At 39.4% G+C, this 22,458-nt stretch overlaps 1 pseudogene; it reads left to right on the top strand.

The window, feature by feature from the left end:
- Positions 1-1,280: 1,280 nt before the first annotated feature.
- LOC149240526 (DNA mismatch repair protein MSH5-like) overlaps positions 1,281-22,458 on the top strand; it is a 32,238-nt pseudogene continuing 11,060 nt past the window's right edge.

Below are 22,458 nucleotides of genomic sequence, written 5' to 3'. Positions count from 1 at the left end.
AACTCTCATCCTAAATTCAATAGGGTCAAAGATGTAAATTCATTGGTATCCCCTTCAACTTCTAGGCTTGACACAAGAATATTTCAGACATGGTCATTCATGGAGTGGAAAAGTAATTCAAAAATTGTTGACCAAGGTAATGGCTAACATTACTAGATTTCAAATATGAACTAAGGTTCTAGCTGCTACCCCATCTACATTCATCATGTTGGGGTTCATCATCTAATGCATAACAATGTCATGAGAAATCTCTCCAAAAATCTCTAGGCTAATAAGGGAGGAGGCAAAGGCTTCCATCGCATCAACAGGAACACCTATTGCATCCGAGGAGACATGAGGTATAGGAATCATCAAAGCCTATACCTAAGGCTCAAGCCTTATCTTTTTTTATTTCCTGTGGATTCCTTGAAGTTCAGAAACTAGTTTTTAGAACAAACATATCCAATCTTTGTGCACAAGTACTTCACCTTGTTGACCACAATCTTAGAACATTCATTCATAAAGGCGTTTTACAATTCTAAAAAATAGAGTCAATATATTGCAGTTATATGGGGGCATTTATATGAATTGGGGGTTCTAAAAAAGGTATTTAATAAAAATAGGGTTTTTTATTGGAAATATGTATTGGTAATGGGGTTCAATAGAAGACTTTTGGAAGAAGACTAATATGATAATAATATATTCCCAAGGGAGGGCTGAGATTTCAGGGGTGATTGTTCTCAGATTTGGCACCATATATCAGTGTTTTCAAGAGGATAGATTGGAGATCAATCATCATATTTTGAAGCTAAGATAATACGTATGTTTCCTACAGAAATTTGAGGCCAAATTATTTTTGTTGAGAAACATCATTAAAGGGTTCGGAATTTCTGAAGGAGGCTAACATTTTGTACCTTCTTTCTGAGTTTATACCAATTTATACCAGTGGGCCGAGATTGGTCAAAAGTTGTCACCAAGTGAAGCTCCAGTTTCCTTGATCTTCCTATATTGTAATAGCTTTCTAAATTAAGCAATAAAATTAATGATTGCCTCTTATTTCCTCTTGTTGTAGTATTTCCCTTACTATGCATGCCAAGTGTTTGATGAAATTATTGCACTCTAACTGTTTGTAAAAATTTTTCAAAGAAAGTTTGTTTATGAAGGAAAAAATTGCATAATTTAGAATTGGTACATCACAATGGTATCAGAGCATGCTCCTGGCCAACTATGGAACTAGAACATATTGAAAAGGAATTCTGGAACTAGAATAAAAAGGTCTAAGGTAACTAGGAAGAAAAAAAATGTTTCCAAATAAAAAATTTGAAGACTATAGCCAAGCCTTCATAAAGGTAACAGAACTCTTGGAAGCCTGGGTATCATCAAGGGTTGCCAAGAAGGGAAGAAGTAATGACAAACCTGAAGTTGATACAAGTAGGACTGAAGGCTTAGTACATTTAGTTGAGAAGACAGATAAGGATGAAGACATGGAAGCAGTTGATTCTGTAGAGGATCTAGATGTAGTTGAAGCTTTGAAAAATCCATTTAGAGGGAGCCAAAAGGTAAATAAAGGTATGGGAAAGATGTTAAATCCTACAAAAGAGACAACACCTATATTTGAAGGTGAAGTCCAAGATCGAGATATCAAGGACAAATTTGGAGGAATTTTTCCTGTTGAAGAAAAGTATAGGATAGACAAATTAGTTTCATTATTTGTTGACCAAAATCCTTCTACTCAATTATCTGACAGCACAATTATAGTTTATGATCGAGGCAAGGGAAGATATATGCTTAAAATGTGAGGTTGTAGTCTCTCTAAGGATTTCTCAACTACGGAGGTGGGTCATTCTATAGATGTTTTGGAGGCAAAGAAGCTAAAGTCCCATAATCCACAAGAGGTGGATCATTATACATAGACACTACAAATTTTCCCAATCCTGCAAGTTAAGTGGCTCATGGTTTCTCAACAAATGCAAGTAAAATGATATGGTAGTATATGATATCAAAATAATGGAAAAATCTGAAACCAACATACTGGAACCCATTCCTAAGAAATCAAAAAGGCCTGACAGTCTAACAAATTGCAATGGTTTATTGGAAATGAGCATTGTGAAAATGAGTGATGGCTATGTGAAACTTTGAAATATTAATCAGGAAGAAAGTGTTCTTTAGTTTCCACCAGGCTCTGCATTGGCTACTTGCATCTAGATCTATAGATTATAAAATATATTGTGACAATATTCGAAAGATAAAAACACCATGGTGCATTTTGGCACATCATAGGAAAACTATGGATAATATCAAGTCTCTTGATTCAACCAACCTTGCCTCAACTTCAATTGATGGTACACTCAAGCCTTGGAACCTGGAAACAAGTACAAAAAGTGTACATTACAACCCTATTCTGACATATTCTGGGCATAAAATGAAAAGAACCTCATGGGGCTTTTTGCTGCTGATAGGTATAATTCTACTAGTTCAAAGTCAAATAAAGTGTTGCCTATCATGAATATTTTCTAATACTATTGGCATCTTACAAGTTTAACTGTGTAGACCTAGTGAATGGTTAAGAGGTATATGATGCTAATGTGCAGCTGGTTTCCTCTGTGTGCTAAAGAGGGCAGAACCAAAATTTTGTTGCGTCACCACTTTTAACATCTGGAGGCCTCTATTACACTTCATTTGTAAACCAGATTGGATGTAAGGTGAAAATAAGACTTCTTGCAGCTCACACAGTTGTCAAGGCATATGCATAATGTTGCATGAAGAGCAAGTTTGACATTACAGAATATCAGGTATTTGTACCATTTTTTTCAAATGACCCAACCCTCCTTGAATAATGTTGGATTTGGATTCTCCAAAATCATACACTTCTACATATGTGTGTGTTATCAAAGGAATACAAGCTATTTCTGGATGGAACTCAATCAATAGCCATTGGATCAGTTGTGCTACCATATCTACATGAAGTCAGACCAATTATTCTTCAATCTAGTGTTTTGGATGCAACCCCAACAAAGTTTGGGAATGGAAAACCTTACACCCAAAATACCAAAGAAATGAATTCACTAGATACTAACACGTCTGGTTGGATCATGGTTCAATTGGGAATACAAGATTTTAGTTTTCTTTGGGGCCTTGCAATATTGATTTTGTGTGAGCAATACCATGCAAAATCATTACCATCATCTAGCTCCTACATCTACATTTGATCTAGGTGGATGTTGGTGGCCACCCACCTATCCCACTTGGATCCCCACAACTGTCTCTTTCAATTTTTCAATTTCTTTAATTGTAGCACAATTTACTATTTTTGGCATTTTTTCAGGTCTTGAACTTCCGGAGCCGTTTTGAGGCCCTAAATGACTTTTTTGGTAAAATTGGAAGCAACATCGGTCATTACTTGGTGTTACTCATATAAACGTTGTAGTCCTTGAATAGATCTTTCTGACGAGGTATTATGCACGTCAAACGAAGATCGTATGCCAAAGTTACGACCCCAAGAAGTTGATGTACCAATTTACCCAAACAAGACCTATAGTTTGGCGCTTCATCTCCTAGGGTTAAGTTTTTGAATGTTTAGGGTTTTCCATTGCTTCTCAACAATAAATAGGCCTTCAAACCTCATTGTGAAACAGTTCAGAGGCATTTAGCTTCTACATCTCTCCTTAGAGATAAGATACCATCGCCCAAGCTAGTTTATTTCAATTTCTGTTTGTAAGCATATTTCATTATTTTACATTAATGAAATGAAGTGTTATTTCTACTGCATCTCTATATTTATGGCTATATCTGTAATTTGTTACATTCCTATTTAAATCTTGATCAGTGGTATTAAAGTGGTCTTCTTTTTCTCTATTTTTCTTTGCATGTCCCCAACAAGGTCAGGATATAAGGAGTTAGGGCATGAACTAGTCGAATCTTTGCAAGGCCAGCCTCACAAATCCCAATGGCCTCCCATGGATATTGAAAAAAATACGAGGGGGCAAGAGATCCTATCAAAATATTGCTCGAAGAAGCCCTCGAGCGACAAAGGAATGTGATGATGGACAACTTTGCCCAAATCCTTCAGTGGCTACCCAGGGGTGATGCAGCTACTCTGGAAACACCACACCCTTTAAGGTACAAGTTAACTTTGAAATACCCATATTCAAGGGTTAGATAGATGTAGATGCCATAGATAAATAGTTAAATATGCTAGAAGGGTATTTTTCCATTCATGATTTTTCCAGCTAGGAAAAGATTACTTTCACGCTCCTTAAAGCCACCCCCCATGTCAAGGACTGGTGGGAAACCTAATGCGAGCAGAAAAATGAAAGTACGGCCTCACTATTTTCAGCCGCACCCACCTGAAATTCATTTTGGGATGCCATCAAGGAGCAGTACTACCATGTCGTAAGCTATGAGGATAATGGACCACACTGTGGCAGGGAAGGTACCAAGATGTGCCAGAGTTTACCAATGTTTTTCATACCCTTCGCACGAAGTTGGGTATTAAGGATTCTAAGAAACATTTGGTACTTAATTAACATGATTGCCTACACAGGTACATCCAGAACGAAATGGAGTTCCTAGACATCTCCTCGCTTGGCATAATGTATTGATACACTGTCAAGATGAAGCATAAGTTTATACAGAAGAACCGAGACTTTGGATCCGCAAATCCAAAGCAAGGGAAAGGCTTCCCCAAACCGTAGAACTGAGGACAAATCTAAGATGGTGTGCCCCAAGAAAACCCGTCGAATCCACAAGAAAAGAACAACACCATGAAGTCAAAGAAGGAAACAGGAAAGTGGTGTGAGTTCCATAAGAGCCCCACTCATAACACAAGTGAGTGTCAGGCCAAGCAGTCACTGGTGGCCGAGTTGAAGGCTTCAGAATTAGATGCATATTCCGACCTTGAGTCAGAACCTGACAAGAAGAATGGATAAGAGAATCAGATCATTGATGCAGAGCCCAGTGCCACTATTTCCACCACTAAGATCTAGAAGAATGAACCTGAAGAACTAGAGGAGGGAGAGCGTCCTTTCCACTCGCAAAGGTGGGTAAGGGTTTGCCGCTACAATTCATTGTCGACAATGGTAGCCAAAAGAACATCATTTCAATAAATTTCGTGAAGCAGTTGGGCCCGCTAACCATACCACACTCACAACTGTACAACATCGGGTGGCTTCACTAAGGATGAGATCTCTGAGTCTGCCAGTATTGTTGCCTTCCCTACAACATCAAGCCCTTCACAAATGAGGAATTGTGTGATGTTGCACCTCTTTATGTTTGTGATGTATTATTAGGGCAACCATACTTATGGAAGTGACATGCTTTGTATGAGTCAAGGCCTTGTGTTGTTATTTTTTCTTTGGGTAATTCAATATATAGGACACCGAAGGTAGCCCCACCTACCACCACCTCTTTGATCTCTACTGAGAAATGTAGTAAGATCATCTCCCAGACTAAGAAATTCATTTTCTTTCTAGTTCACTCTCAAAGTAAGGGGAATATTGTAACCACATCCATGGCCCCTGGGAAGGGTTCCTCCACACAGTAGAAGCATGTGGATATGGTCATGAAAGAATAAAGAACATCTTCTCCTTACCCACAGGGGTACCATTGCACTATCAGGTCAAACATTTGTTTGATCTGACTCCTAGAGAACCTCTACCCAACAGGATGATTTATCGCTGCTCCATTCTGGAAAATGCCAACTACAAGTAGTGACATTATCAACATCGTATGCCACACCAGTTTCAAGTCGGCGACAAAGCCTGGTTGCATTTGCAGAAAGAATGCCTTACAAGAGCCCATTGGAAGCTCAGACCACTTCGATATGGTCCTTACACCATTACCAAGGTTGTGGGAAACAGTGCTTTGGAGCACAACATTTCCCCATTCCTTAGCTTGTACCGAGTGTTCAATGTAGACCTCCTTTGACCATGCTTCCCACCATTACTAGACACATTAGAGATTGCAAAACAGCTCATTAGGGACCAAGTTCAACAGAAGCTTCCCATCTCATGGAGGCACTAAACACAATGCGGACCATTACTTCCTAAGGGGGGAGGAATGATCCAGGTGTTGTGTGTGGAGCATGATTGTTCAAAGGTCTTTGTTTTAGCCGGATGTATACCCCAGGAAGTCTTGTACACCCCTCCACGCGGGGGGGTGCGAGGGGGACTTGTCCCCCCCGCGGGGTCCGGGGGGGATCGGCTAAAAACAAATGTAAAATTGCCTTGTAAAAGTATAGTAATTTCTAGTCAAACTGGGCCGTTCATTAGGCAGATGATCTAACAGTAGAACTTATGTTTAGTTTAGGGTTTTTTGCCCTAGAAGGCAACCCCTCTCTTTGTATGAGGGTATTGTATTGGAGGCTGAGATATAGATGTGTATTCTGTGAGCGAGAAACGGAGAGGTGAGACTGTGATAGAAAACATAGGATATTACAGCGGATTTGTTGTAGATTGTGTCTCTTCATTTTGCTAGATAATAAAAGGGAAGGACTGGATGTTCGGGGTGGACGTAGCCCAAACTAGGTGAACCACGTATATCTGTGTCTCTCTTGTTTTGTGCGTTTTCTGTGTTTATATTTCTGCAATATTTTATGTGTTCCATTGCTCCGTAATATATAATTTTCTAATACCAGGTGGATGTTGGTGGCCACCCACCTATCCCACTTGGACCCCCACAACTGTCTCTTTCAGTTTTTCAGTTTCCTTAATTGTAGCACAATCTACTATATTTGGTAGTTTTTCGGGTCCAGAACTTCTGGATTCATTTGAGGCCCTAAACAATGTTTTTTGGGAAAACCAAGAGCAACATGGGTCATAGATTGATGTTTCTCATTCAAAATTTGTAGTCCTTAGATAGATCTTTCTAATGAGGTAATGTGAATTTCAAATGGAGTTTGTATGCCAAAGTTATGACCCCAGGAAGTTGACGTACCAATTTACCCAAACGGGGCCCATAGTTTGGCGCTTCATCTCCTAGGATTAGGATTTTGGATGTTTAGGGTTTTCCATTATTTCTCAACAATAAATAGGCCTTTGAGCCTCATTGTAACACAGTTCAGAGGCATGTAGCCTCCAAATCTCTCCTCAGAGATAAGCTACCATCGCCCGAGCTAGCTTATTTCCTTTTTTGTTTGTAAGCATATTTCAGTATTTTACATTAATGAAATGAAGTGTTATTTCTACTGCTCTCTGTAATTATGGCTAAATCTATAATTTTTTGCATTCTTGTTTCAATTCAGATCAACATTATAAATGGAAAACTAGCTCAAGACATCCATACAATTGTAGACTGCAGGTTGGTCACAAAACAAGACTTTTATGACAAAGAGATGTTTTCCTGCAAATTTTGTCTAGAGATCTTGTAGATGCTTATATGGGCAATCACTTTAGCCTTATAAATCTTGGAACAAGTGTTATACAGGAAAATGACCTCCTCATTAGTTCAGAGGGAAAAGACATGATGATTTAAGCAATGACCAAGTTCACAAGCCTTGTTTCCAAGATAACATTGTCTATACACTAGCAACATGTTTTATAAAGATTCTCAGCAAGCCTAAGGGAGCATTAGTGACCCAAGTAACTCTACTTGTTACCTCGAGAGCAGCGTTAGTGAACCCTAATGAAGATATAATGGTCAAAAGAGCGGATTGACTAAGAAATATCCCTTTATTCTCTCCTCAATCAACTCAGAAAAGTAAAGGAAACATCTAAGTTTGACCTATTTGGGGGATTTCTAATCCTAATGAAGTAGGAAAAATGTGAAGGAGCTCAAAAGAATGGCAACATCATTGCTTTTACCTAAGGAAACTCATGGAGAAACTTGGCAACCCTAACCTCGCATGCTACATAAGCAGAGCTAGGGCTATTGTGAAAGAGGTCAGATCATTTGAAAGGATAACTTACTTGATTGTCGAGCAAAGTCTCAGACTTAAGGATAAGAAGTTAGTAATAAGGGAGAGAGAGAGGATATGGAGTGGTAAGGGAAGGCTAATGCAACCAATGGTTGTAATCACTCTTTCGACATTAATATAGAGTTGCAGTTATACTGTCTACTCTGTGATGTTGGTACTATAATTCATTTATATGTTTATTCAATGTCTTTTAGCATAAGTAGCTTAGTTATGTGCAACTAGATGTATTTTGTATATTCATGCGTTTATTATCAAGGTTTTATGATGTGATTACGCTTATCTCTTTTATGTGCAGGACTTGATCTGGAGCCGGCTCAAGGGACTTCGACCTAGCTTCTTTGCACTCTCCAACAACTCTACACGGAGACTCGAGGTAATGAATCTGTCTTGCTTTGATAGTTAGTTATTGATTATGGACATGCATATATCTTTATGACAACTGCAGATAATCTTACAGTCTACCAAGGGTCTCGGGGAGACCCTTGAGGGTTCCTTCATTCTCCATACACCATGCATTAATCCCTATAGCAGAATTGGCAACTCCACTAGGGACTACACTTTAGTTCTTGGTTTTCCCAGAAGGTTCTTAGTTTCCTCCTCCTTCCAAACCTTCCTATACTTCTTCATACCTTTTCTGACCACTCAGGACCTTACAACACTCTTCTTTCATTGCTTAGCCCTAGATCTGATCCCCACAACCCTTTTTTGAAGTGTTTTCCCTCACTAACATAGGTTAACAGTGTAAACAGAGCTTTATAAAGCTCTGTGGATTCACAAATAGAGCATTAGTGCCACCAGTAACTCTCTGTGGCCTCTAGCACAGAGTGTTAGTCACCCATTTTTTGATAAACAGCAGCGTCTGTGACCTCAAAGGGTTGGGAAACTTGCTTCTGGACTAATAAGGGATCTATAGTTGTGTTTTTTTTTACTAATCTGTGTCCTAAAAGAATTTTTTTTAAGAAAATAGCTTTTCTTCTTAAAGTTTTTATTTTCATAAAAGAAACAAAAAAGAAAAAAATATTGTTTTTTGCTTAGATGGTTAAGTTCTGCATTATTTGGTTTTAATAATTGTTAGTCAACATTGAAAAGTTATGTTGGTAATGCTAGTATTGTGCTGAATAGGATGCATAGAATGAATATTGATGTATGAATGACTCTCACTTTGTAAAAGCAGCTTATTCATCGAAATTGAAAATTTACAAGCATTGTCTTTACATGATTTGAGTCAGAGTCCCATAAAATCTCATACATCAACACCCCTACTGAAGACTCTAACAAAGTACACTTGAAATCTACCTAATAAAATCAATCAGTAACTCTTTCTAGAGTAAAGACACATTAGTTTAGGCTAGGATCTTGGGTTAGGCAGTGTGAGTAAACTGCCCAAGATCATAGACCAGAACTAGTGTCATTAAAGAGATAAATACTTTTGCACTCATACTACCAGGACCACTCTAGCAAAAGCGGAGCTAAATATGAGACAACATTGGACTGTAAGTGAAGGTAACCCACCTTTTCTTACATCTCCTTTGGGTATTCTATGTATCGGGGATCCCTTTGGGGATATCGGAGTTAAGTCGGGGACTCAGGTATCCTACACACATAGCGTACTATCTGTGACTATGTCCCCTCCAGTAGTGTTTGTGATATGAGGTATCCTTAGTGGCCATACTTTTAGGGACTAACACAAGGTGACTAGGGTGGGCTGCCTTGGTACCTAACACAGACATACCTACTCTGTCTTTAATTTTTGGGAGGGTGCTCGTCTTCACGAGAGTACTTGGCCCCTCAATTTGAGGTTTGGGTGAAGTTCTAGAGTAACCATAACTATACATTTGGCCAACTATCTTTGTTATTCATTGTGATACTAGGTTTCATCTCCAATGATCGATGGTTATCAGACAGGCTCATTTCCCTCTACTTGCTGATTGATTTACTCAGTGTATTTTTTATTTTTTAGGTGCCAGAGTGTTATCATTGAGACTTTAATAAACAACACTGTAAAATTTATTTATAAAAATTATCGGCCACCGTGGCTACATCTGGCCCTCGATGTCAATCTAGACGACTGTTAGGACTTCTCCCACTCACTTTGGAGGATCCACCATGCTCCAATGAATCAGATTCCTTGCCTTCAGGAAATTAGTCTTTGAGATCTCACACAGAATCAGTTTGGACATCCGATGATTCAAGATTACCAGAGGATTTCTTTACTGAAGGATTTCTTCTTCCATACAATCCTCCAATCATGAATCTATTGGGCCCACTCTTGGTTCCTGTTTCATCTGTACCTCCTTTGTCTTCAGTTGGAACACTTCCACCCATCCCGTCGAAGACTAACAGTCGTGGGACTTTTTGGACACTTTTGGTCCCCCACCACTTCCCCAGTCAACAGTCAATACCACACCTTTGATGGCAAACCCTACTATCCCATTTGTCCCAGGTTCAACCCCTAACATGACACCCTCCACGAGTGGAACCTAGTCTATTATGGGTTCTGCCCCTTTAGTGTCAAACCCTATACCTTCGACAAGTGCTACATACAATTCTCCTTATAACGCTCAATATAGCACAGTTAACACATGGCCCTTCAACCAACAATATGGTTGGCATCCATTGTATAGTTCTAACCCCTAGGTTAAAGTATCTCCGGGCACTCCCAAATATGCATATACCATCCAGGAACGTAACAGTTCCCCCTCTGTTTTTAGGCATACATGCTTAGTCACTAATTGACATGAACACTGCTTATGCTAGTCAAGGACTTATGGTTAGTTCTATGGCGAGCGAGAATCCTCAAGGAGGTCCCAATCAATCCATGGGGGAACCCTACTCACAACCTCAAATGAGTCAAGGGGACACTGCTTATCCTGGGGGCAACTCTATCCCCTAGCCTAGCAATCCCTATGGAAATCCACATTACAATGCCATACCCCAAGGCACCTACTACACCACGCAACCTATGTATAACATTGGGAAAAACACGATGGGAGGACCAAAAGGATCCTCAAGTCATAGGTCATCGCCTTGGTCTGATTTGGGGGCATCACACAGTCTACCTTTCTTGGCAACGCTTGATATCCATAACTTGTACAAGCTTACAAATGAACCCATCTATCATAACTTACTCTGGCCACCAATCCTGCATAAAATACCAACAGACATCCCTAAATTCGAAGGGAAACAAGGGGAGGATCTGGGTATACACATCACCACCTATCATCTATGGTGTGTTTTTGACTCCATGGTAGATGATAGTATCCAGTTACGTCTTTTTCCCTGCACCCTTAATGGCAACGCAACCAAGTGGTACATTGAGTTACCACATGCGTCAGTCAATACCTTTGACACTCTAGCGATGGAATTCTTAAAGCACTTCCAGCTACCCATCTGCTATGAAACTGGGACGGAACTCATCACTTCATTACATTAGGATATAGCGACCCACATCTCTAATCATATACATGAATAGAGACATAGGCGAAGGTTAGTCAAAGCTCCCCTCCCAGACTATCTCTTAGCGGATTGATTCTACAAGTCTCTACTCCCCCAAATTGCTAAGGATGTCGCCTTAGGTGGTGCAGCCACAAAAGACCAATCCATACGTCTTGCCCAACACTTAGATATGATATATTCGTAGTCTGGAACTCTATATGATTTAATTCCCGGTGCTCCCACTACTCAGCAACCCAAAGTGCACGCTGATGGGATTATCGAAACAACCTCTAGGGCTGCTGTAAAACAAATCAATTGTCACATTACCCAGATGTCAGTGGACCCCTCTACCAAATCAATTGCTCTTCCTACCACTACGATCAACTCTATGCAGTCTACACAAAAACCCGTTGGTACGAACAAGAAGAATAAGAAAAATACCACTCCTTCTAAAGATCAATCAACAAAGTAGCAAAACCCAAAGCAGAAGGTTGTTGCACCCCCTGACGATGGAAGGGATAAACCCGCCAGATTCCCTTGCAAAATCTGTGCCGAAGACCACATGACCTATAACTGCCCGTGTCTTCAGGAATGCACATATTTCATTGTTAAAAGGGATATTAGCAGGACCCATGCTATCCTGAATAATCCTTTCCCTGCTCAATAGTAGAAACACCTTATTGCAAACTAACCTCAACCCCTACAAGGGGGCAATGGTGGTTCGCAACATCCTTCAGCTAGTGAAGGACCCTCTACCATTTACACCTTTGAAACGGTAGATCTACAAACTAGAGCCAAATCTTATAGAGCTCCTATCGCTCATGTAGAGGAACCCTCCTCAAGTCAAAATCCACCGCCTAACAATCTTCATATTGAAAGGCCAGTTGTTGACCTTGTGATTTTCCCCCCTAAAGGGGCACTTCGATGCACAATGCACAATACATTTGTATGTGCCGCCCAAAACTACATCATTTTAGAAGACTTGGCGCAAGCGCCAACGACTATGTTTGTGCTCAAAGTATTACAAACATGTCCATCACAAAGGAAAGCTTTGCTTTCAGCCATTGGTGGTATCGAACCATAGGATTCCATGCTTGCAATTTTTGACATGGAAAAGTGTAAACCTCCCCTTTCTCACCAGCTTGCATTTCAGGTGCAAATCTTTTCAAAAGGTAATGGTATACATAGAATTATCATTGACGAAGGTGCTTCTACCTACGTAATGTCGGCTTCATGTTGGCTCACTTTGGATTCTCCAACCCTATCCCCATCGTCGAATTCCATTGAAGCTTTCAACAGCCACACTTTCATCCCAAAAGGTTACCTAGCTAGCTACCCCATCACCTTGTATGGGAAAATGGTGACAATGGACATTGAAGTCATAGATAAAGAAATTCGACTATAATCTCTTGTTGGGTCGCAGGTTGACTTACGCCATGACGGCCATTGTGTCTATTGTCTTTTGCATCATCCTATTTCCATTGGATGGAAAGGTAGTCACAGTGGATCAGTTGTCCTTTTTCACCCCTGATTATTCCCTGTTACCAAGCGACTTTGTACCCTTAGTGGATGGTGTACCTGACTCTTACATCAATATTGGTACCAGTCTACTGAAGGGCTCTTCCCTGATGGGTTGTTTCCCTCTTCTGCCACCAGTAGTTCCACAGACGGTCAATATGGTTTCATCTATTCCTCACGAATCCACTGATCCTTGGATCCTACCGACCCCATCAGACATTGGCACTTACAGAGAACAAATGTCGCTGTTACTGGCTGAATTGGCCTACCAAGCCATTCAATCTGCATCTGAATCTCCAGTCACTTTGGTCACAGCCAACGGTACCACTACCCCTCCCATAATTGCTCCTTCTTTTGATCCCCCCAATCAAGTCATACATACGGAGGAAGCTATTAGAGAAATCATGAGTTTAGAAGAACGACCTTGGGAGGACTCGCACCATCGTGTTTCGATGTCTGATTCAAACATTATGCCTCTTCAAATCCTATCACTTGACACACCTGAAATCGTTTCCTCACCATATACGAATATCCAAACTTTGGACTCGTAAGGAAACATGGGAAATATTTCAAAGACATTGCTCATTGATATTTTTGTCATGACAGGCATCATGGAAAACATCTAGATTAGAGCAGATTGAAATCCTCAGGAAATTGCAAGCTTCACCTACCTTTTTAAGGAATTCTGCGATGTATTCGCTTAGTCTTACAAGGAAATTCCTGACATAGATCCATCTATTGTCGAGCATGAGATCAAGATATATGATAATGATAAAACTATCTGCCAAAGGCTTTGACCAGTCCGCCCCTGAAAAACGGTAGCCATTACAATTGAGGTGGAAACATTGTTACATGCTGCTTTCATCTATCACGTTCCCTTAACAAAATGGGTTTCCAATATGGTTCCTATCGATAAGAAACAAGGAACCATCTGTGTATGTGTTGACTATCGAGACTTGAATGCCGCATGTGCCAAGGATAATTATCTGACACCATTCATCGACGACTATGTCGGTTGTGAATCATTTTCATTCATGGATGGATTCTCAGGTTACAACCAGATTGCTATAAAACCCAAAGACCAGCACAAAACCGTCTTCATTTTCCCATGGGGAATCTTTGCTTATCGAAAACTCCCATTCGGTTTAAAGAATGCTAGAGCAACATTTCAAAGGTCCATGGACTATGCATTTCACGATAATAGGAATATCATTCAAGCTTACTTGGATAACATTCCAGCCCATTCCAAGCAGTGAGCACAACACCTAGATCATTTAAGAGCCATCTTTATTAGGTTTCGGTTTTATAACATACGTCTAAATCCACATAAATCTGTTTTCTTTGTCGAGTCTAGATTCTTACTTGGATTCATTGTCTCCAAGTACAAGATTAGGGCTGATCTCGTTAAGGTAAAGGAAATTACTCAATTGCCTGAACCACAATCCATACTACAACTCCAACGTTTGCAAGGGAAAGCAAACTTTTCACAACGGTTCGTCATAAACTATGCTGAGTTGACGAAAGGTTTTATGTGCCTACTTAAGAAGGGAGTGTCGAATATGTGGGATGATTAAGCTCAACAATCATTTTATGCCTTGAAAAAGGTGCCTATATCAGCCCCACTACTTAATGCTCCCAATTATGGACACAACTTTCTTCTATACCTGGTAGCCTCGCCATCCTCTCTAGGAATGGTCTTGGTTCAAATTCATGATGACTGGAGTGAATATGTGATATATTATCTGTTGAAAGTCTTGGTTAGGCCCGAACTCAGATATTCACATGTGGAAAAGCTATCATTGACAGTTGTCTTTGCTGTCAACTACTTCCGACATTACATACTATTGCGACAGATTACTATCGTCGCCTTCGAGAATCCCATGAGACACATTTTGTCTCGTCAAGTAATTGGAGGGAAATATTAAAAAAGGATCGTGATCCTCCAACAATTTGATTTGGTTTTCACAGCTGCCAAGGCAAAAAATTTCGTAGTCTTCGCCAAAATTTTGTTAGATCTTCCCATTGTCGATCCTAACAAGATAGCCCACGATCCTCTTCCAGATGAAGTTGTCTATCTTATCAACACTACCCCGCACGATCATTATAGACCATGGGTCTCATTTTCATAATCACATGATGTTTGACTTAACATCGTTGTTAGGTTTTCGCCAAGATCAATCATCCCCCTAATACCCCCAAGCTAATGGTAAAGTAGAGGCCGTCAATGGAATCTTAAAAACCATGATTCGTAAGTTATTAGGGAAGCATAAAACTTATTAGCATCGAATGTTATATTCGACACTATGGGCATACTGAACTTCAGTTAAGACTGCTATGAGCTTCACACCTTTTCAACTGGCTTACGGCTTGGAAGCAATTTTACCAATTGAGTGTTAGATTCCTTCCTTACAAATTGTCGTTGAAGTCTTGCCTGACACTACTGCCGAAGAAGAGCACCTACTATACCTAAATCAACTGGATGAAACCCAATGAGATGTCAAATTGGCACTCGAGGCCCATAAGCGCCGGGTGAAATCCTAGTACAAAAAAAAGGTCAAGCCTCATTCTTACCAAGAGGGAGATCTTGTTTTAATCTATGATAAAAAACATGACCTCTTGGGGGCTGTTACACAAAATTTTGTCACTATCCCTCTACTCCCCGTTCCTTGATCCTGGAGGACCTCTACAGTGAACCCCTTATGCTTTGCCTTCATGAAGAAACTCCCAATGTGTCCCTCTTCATGAGAAGATCAATTCCCTTTTGCACCATTTCCCCTAAAACTTTTGTTTTGCCCAGTTTACGAGGCCGGTGCTAATGACCTTTGTCTCCCCCTACGCTGATGTGCAGAGATTAGCACTACTCCTAGCCTCGACCGGAGCGACTAAGCTTTGTTCCAGTCGTGTCGGTCCTCTTATGGAATTTTTTTAAATAAAAAGTTGAAGCTTCTAGCTCTAGAAGCTTCATAATGAAAGTTTGGTAAATGGTTTGACCAGATGGAGTCGAGGATGTCAGTTTGGGCTCCTTTCCCCTATAATGATCGAACTAAGTCAAGGGATAATCCCTTCTCCCATGATAATAGGATCCATCTCCAATCCATTTTTCCTATATAAACCTCCCTTCTTCCCAAGCACAAGCTAGTGTTAGTGTTAGTGTTGATGTTGGTGTGCTTATGATATTTTGGTTTGGAGTAGACAACAAGCTATTAAAAGTTGTAGCTATCTAGTTGTGTGAGGGATAAGTGTGATTTGGTTTGGAGTGAAGCCTAAAGGCAAGAGCCTTAAAACTATTGTTGATTGAGGCCATCATGGAATGCTAACAAAAGTCTGTTGGAACCTAGTCTTGTCAGAGGAGGACTGCAATGTCAATGCAAATGGTTGTAATCTCTCTTTGATATTAATATATGCAAGTATTGATTGATTTCCTACATGTTTTTTTATCTTACATATTCATGGCTTAATGTTTCTTGACTTGTTAAGTAGGTTGAATTACAATTTGTCTATTGTCACATTTGTTGTTTGTTGTTGTTTACTTGTTTCAGGTGCTTGAAGAAGGAAGCGAGAGATAGCTGGAGTGAGCAAACAAGGACATCATCAAATAGGATAAGTAGACTAAGAGGTAGACCCTCTTAATTGGTTCTAACCTAAGGAAATCTTCCATAGAATGTATCTATTGTGGCTAGACCCATCATCGGGCTAAAGGAATTTGTTCATGTTTGCACTTATAATTTTACTTCACCACAAATTGGCGACTCCACTCGGGATCCCAATCCTTTTGTTTGTCTTGGATTTCATGATTTCGTGAGAACTTTTCTAGTTCCACTTCTTCCCTTTGGTCCTGTTTCTTTCTCTTACTTAATAGCTTCAATCTAAAATTCATAGTAGCAGATCTGGTCCTTGTTTCAAAAAAAAAAAAAATTCCTTGGCTCCCTTGATCAATGCACTTAATTCACTAACAGTCATGCTGATCAGTGCGAGTTGCTGAGAAATAGTTGCGCTGACCAGCCTCTAGAACTTGTTGTCAGTTAGGTAGTAACGTTGATGCCTATCTGTGAAGATTAGGGTTTGTCCCCAATCTTGACTAGTGTGTTTTCCTCTTATGATTTTGATCACGTAAGCCTTTTAGACCGTTTTCTCCCTGACTAGAAAGAATCATTTAGCTTGCTTTGTGTGCTTGCTTGGTTTAGCCCACCCTCTAATGTGTTAAGTCTAGTCTTGTGTGAAGTTCCTTTTTATTTTTTCTTTGAATCCCTTGATCAGTGCTATTTTTGGCTAAAAAATCGCGCCGATCAGGCCTATCAACGCTAGTTTTATCTTGAAAATCATGTCGATCGACGCTACTTTTGGACCAAAAGTCACTTCAGTATCTAAGTTCAATATATATATATATATATATATATATATATATATATATATATATATATATATATATATATATATATATATATATATATATATATATATATATATATATATATATATATATCTATATCTATCTAAATTTCTCCCATTCCAGTGCTAGTGTGTCTTGATCCTCAGACTCTCTTCTTCCTCCCAGAAGTGACTAGGATGCTTTGTTTGCTTCATTTTTAATAGAATGAGTGAAAGAGTCTCATTTGTTCTCTTATTTCAAGTGTCTCTTTTCTCTTTCCAAGCATAGATTACATTGCTTGGTTTTTCAATTGAAGCATTTATGTGTTTGGTTTGTTCTATTCAGGGAAGAAGTTGTTTTTAGTTTCTTTTATCATGCTTTGGATTTCATTGATAGTTGTTTGTTCGGAATTGTGAAAATTTTCATTAAAGTGCTTTATGTGAAATATTCATTTTGAATTTTATGAAAAGAAGAACATCATTTTAGTTTACTTAAGCGAAAATATTGCATTAGTAGCATCATTGAGAAGCTAGAATTGCATCATCATAAGCATAGGAAATGAAATGAAACTTCTTTTGTTGTTATAGAAAGATTCAATGTATTTAGGATATTTTTTAGAGAAAGATTTCATTCTTTGATTGTTGCATTGATTTTGTGTTCCCTATCTCTCACTTAATATTAACTTTCATCGAAGACAAAGATCTCTTTTCTCATATAGCTGCATGTAGGAGTTTTTCCAGATGACAACAGTAGGGCCTTGTAATTGAAACCTAAATCAAGATCAACCATTAAAATTTATTGAATTAACCTAAGGAAGTATTGAAACTGAACACTCACATTTAGTGGTCTAGGCTAGATACGTGTTCTGGCGTCTTTAAACCTAGAAGTTGTCATTCACTTTGGCATTAGACAACACTAGTACAAACTTGTGCTCCCCGTATAGTCATGTATATAAAGGGAGACCCCACAAGGTTTGTGATCCTTTATCCATTTGAAGCTGAGTAATCCACCTTGTAAACGTGATACACTGAACACAACAGGGAGATTGCTTGCCCGTACTTCGCAGTTCGCTGAGAGGTATTCTGTAGTTCACGGTTGCCTGGTAATCCTTTTGCCTAGATTATCTTGAGTGGTCATTCGACATTTTTGACTCTTTAAATTTAAAATATCACCCAAGCACTTGTCCTTTCGAGCTCGTTTAAAATCGAAAGTGATAAAGTCACCTTTCGTCCTTTTCTCGACTCTTAAAATATGAAAAGGAAAAGTTTTGTTTCAGTGTCTTAAAATTAACTACCCATGAAATATTCCTAGTTAAAGTTATATTCCTTATTATTTCTTTAAAAGCTGATTCCAATGGCAACATTCCTAGAGTCTACTAGTCAAGGGTTCCCATAGGATGGCAATCCTGGTTCTTTTCCTTGTTTTGGAAATGTTGGTGCTCCTTATATGGCAATGTTGTCCCTCCCTGGGTTAACCATTGGTTCTCCCGTCTCGTTATTTTTGACCTCGATGGTCCCAAGTGTCCCAAATCCTCCCCTGCCATCTCCTTCATTTGAATCACATCACATTTATTCTAAGGTTTAACTCCCCCCTTCTTCCCCTATTTCTTCTTCTTACTCTTCTACTTCGCCTAGTGAAAGTTTGAAATCCAGTAACTAGGAGGCTAAGAAGAAGAACAATAAGATGAAGAAGAAGAAGTTAGATAAGTGAGAGGCCAACCATGTAGCTGTTACTCCAAATGCACCTCCCATAGACAAATATTTTGAGCTTCCTTTGTGAAAGATAAGATTCCCTTGCAAGTTGTGTAAGGATGACCATCTCCTTCGAGACTATCTTGGCATTCCCAAAGTCTTAGAGGTATGGTCTCAAGACCTGAACCGACTATCCCCGTCAACCTATGGAGATCATGTTGATGCTACACCTTCACCTGATGATGGTAAGAAGAATGGAAATATTAGATTCCCCTGTAGGTTATGTGAAGGAGATCATATTCTTCACCTTCGTCCTCTTATGGATAAAGCTTCCAAAGTTTTGGAAAACCTTATAGCTCCTCAACCCCAACTTCCTATTGGTTATCAAAGGATTTCTTCTGACCCTCTCCCGGTTGGTAAAGAGATTGAATTGGATTCATCTCTTACATGTCCTTCTCTTCCTAAGGGAGACTCTCTTGTGTCTGATCTTGATCAACCATTGGTCGAAAAGAGTGTGACTTGGCGCTACCTTCAGTTGTTCACTCTATTCCCAAAGAGAGTAGTGATCATATTGCTCATGTTCTTCTTATCTCCTCACATTCTCATGAATAGAAGAGTGAACGTCCCATCCCAGTTGTTCAGGAGAGTCATTCTCCTATTCTTATATAGCATGGGGGTAGTCATATGATACCCCCACCAAGTATTTTTGTCATCTCTTTCGATTGGGATCCATTGACTAATTTCCGCATCCCATATTATGTGCCTTTCCAAATCACTGTACAAGCCTATAATATGGTAGTACTTGGCACTATATTAGAGGAATGCACGTTTGTTAGCATCATGTCTTCTACTACTTGGCAAGATTTGAGTTCCCCACAACTTGTGCCTGCCACCCAGAATCTGTTGGCTTTCAATGGAGGAACCAGTCAGCCCTTGGGAATCCTTCCGAAGTTCCCTATTACTTTGGGAGCAAAGACTGTCTATATAAACATGATGGTAGTCCAAGGACTCTTAGATTTTAATCTTCTCCTTGGACGCGACTATGTTTATGTCATGGGAGCTCTTATTTATTCACTTTTCCGTGTGGTTTGTTTTCCGCATGAAGGGAGAATAGTGACCATTGATCAATTGTCATTCATTAGCCACTAGGTGCCTCCTTTGTAACCATCATCCCCTATTGTCTCTTGTTTGCAAGTAGTACCCTCTCCACCACAGGTCAATTATGTGGCTACCTGTTCCATCTCCACATCTAGTAATGATCACACAAACAATATAGTACACTATGTACTGGGGGCATTGGAACCTGATCTATCATTTGTACCGGTTAACAGTATTCCTCCCAAAGTGTGGTTCTCCCATACAGTGAAGACCTCTTGGGAGACATGTTATCGTATGATTCATGAACATGAGTTGTGAGGATAGTTCCTGGTCTTGTGTCAACCTCATTAAAAAATGAAACAACTGATGAGAATAGTTCCTTGTCTTGTGTCAAGCTCGTTAAAAAATGAAACAAGGGGTCGGAGCATGGTTCATGTTCTTCTATCAAGCTCCTTAAAAAATGAAACAAGGAGTTTGAGGATAATTTCTTCCTGTATCAACCTAATTAAAAATGAAACAAATGTCTGAGGATAGTTCTTTTATTATTTCAACCTCATTAAAAAATGAAGCACCTGTGATTTCCAAATCGAGTCTTTGATTAAGATCTCGTAAAATCCTAGTCGAGTCTTTCCACGATCTCGAAAGTGAACCTTCATTCCATCCACCTATTTGACTAAAATGAAGCTTGAGGGGCATGTACCTTATTTGAGTCATTATGCTGGGGGCATGCAAACTTATAGCAAGCATAGTTTTTCATTTCAAGCTTTGTAAACATGAAATTGAACCCAAGAAAATTTATCCATGGTTCAAGCTTGTGTAAAAATGAACCCATGCCTGATTTATGTCTCATGATTACCTTTTTATCAATTGATTTCTACTAGATAAGCCTTGTTTGTTTCATTCCATCACCACCATCTCTTTGGTTGATCATATGCTTTCACTTGGGTGTTTTTCCTTTCCTGAGGGACCGCAACGATGAGTGGTTTTATTAGCTAGCCTCTTGACCATTACATGTTTGAGAAGTTCCATCATTGTCAAAACCAGTGGCTACCTTTTATACCACTCATTCCTCCATGACGAGTCATGTTTTAGCTCTTTCCTTGACTCGTTAAACTTATATGAAAATATTTTCGAGTGTTTTTCCATTTTGACTCGTAAAAGAAAATAAAACGGGGAGTCTATTTTCAGCTCTTTTCTGACCCTTTAAAAGAGAAAATGTGGTCGAGCACTTGTCATTTCGAACCTATTAATGGATGTGAAATGTTATGTGCCTAATATGATTTTACCAATTTTTCAGGCTGGGAGGCACTATTTATGAAAAGGGTACTCCTTGACTGAAATGGTCAAGCAGTTCTCTAAAGTATTGTTTTCTACCTTTTCAGGCTCGAGGGACACAAACGTATTAAAAGGGACCATGTGGAGTTTTCTTTTACGTATCTTTTTCAAACTCTCTAAACATGAAAAAGATACTGAGTTACACCTTTGTTGGCAACTCACTCTTAAACATGACACTCTTTTCTTCGTGTCGGGTTGGGATATCCTCCTTTGTATCGTTGACCTTCCTAGGTTTGGGACATTCATTTTTTCCTTCCATTTTATCTCTGCCATGACCACCAATCCCATGGATCCAAAAGCTGCCAAACTTCCGGTTGTGTCACTGATATGTTCAAGAGTTGTCCTTCTGCAGTTACACTTATCTCTGATTCTATGTATCATCCAAAATCATTTTGCATCCTCTTGTCTCGCGTTGATGGTGTGGGATTCATTATGGCCCTCCATCGACATGGTCACTTTTCATCGACTTCAATTCATTATCTAAGAAGTTGACCGAGAGACTGATTTCTAGTACCTTAGAGATTGCATGCCCTAATGGCAAGTTATTTTCACTCAATGACAAGTTCACATCATTGGCTTTTGATTGAGTGATTTCACGGGTGTTCGAATTCAGTTCCTCTATTCACATTTCATGGATTGTGCTAATAGTACCTTGAGGACCATTGTTATTATTGGTGGTTTCTCTTGCGCTTGTTAACAGTTTCCATCATCGAATGGTAATCAAGTGAATTTCTAGCATGTTCGACATTAACACATCTATTCACATGTTAGAATTTGTACTTTGATCAGGTTGTGTTGGAGCGCAAGATCCTGGACTCAGATCACAAAATTCCAGGTTGCAAAGTGGTGTGACATTGTTATGATGATATGCATGTCTTTTTCAGATGGTTGGCTGCGACTAGACCGTGAGTTATCATATATGATCCTCTTTGACGGATGGTTGCGCCCATACCTGGATCCATTTACATGATCATTCTCTGGATGGCTATGTCCATGCCACAATTTATGTATCATTTGATATAGATCTCATTTTATGTATATGTATCTATACTTGCTTGTAGGTTTTCCGATGACAGACCATTCCCTGCACTGATTTATAAAGCATTTCATCCCTCACTCCA

The sequence above is a fragment of the Pinus tabuliformis genome, chromosome 8 (genome assembly GCF_031772625.1).
Source record: "Pinus tabuliformis cultivar Carrire ecotype Pingquan chromosome 8, CPIR1, whole genome shotgun sequence".
NCBI lineage: Eukaryota > Viridiplantae > Streptophyta > Pinopsida > Pinales > Pinaceae > Pinus > Pinus tabuliformis.
Note: the sequence above shows the minus strand (reverse complement) of the source record. Positions and strands in the feature narration are given on the sequence as shown.